We start from the raw sequence: 267 nt of genomic DNA, 5'->3' as shown, positions 1-267 counted from the left end.
GCCCCGCGGATGCCGCTTGCTGGCGACCAGCACGGCTGCTGTTGTCGCCGGGACCGATCCGAGCCAGAGCCCCACAGCGGGAGCCGGGCCCGGCCTTTCCAGCGGCCCCGGGCGAGGCGGAGCAGCACTAGGGATGCTCCCTCCGGGCCTCGCCCCGTCCGGCGGGGAAACGCCGGGTCGGGCTGCAAAACACCCAGGTGGTTACGCCGCCTCGGGTGGCTTTTTCCCTCCCTCTCTCAAACCTGCCCCGGCACCGCGGGGCAATTC

The sequence above is a fragment of the Calidris pugnax genome, unplaced genomic scaffold (genome assembly GCF_001431845.1).
Source record: "Calidris pugnax isolate Ruff unplaced genomic scaffold, ASM143184v1 scaffold56, whole genome shotgun sequence".
NCBI classification, from domain to species: Eukaryota; Metazoa; Chordata; class Aves; order Charadriiformes; family Scolopacidae; genus Calidris; species Calidris pugnax.
This window is presented reverse-complemented; position numbering follows the sequence as displayed.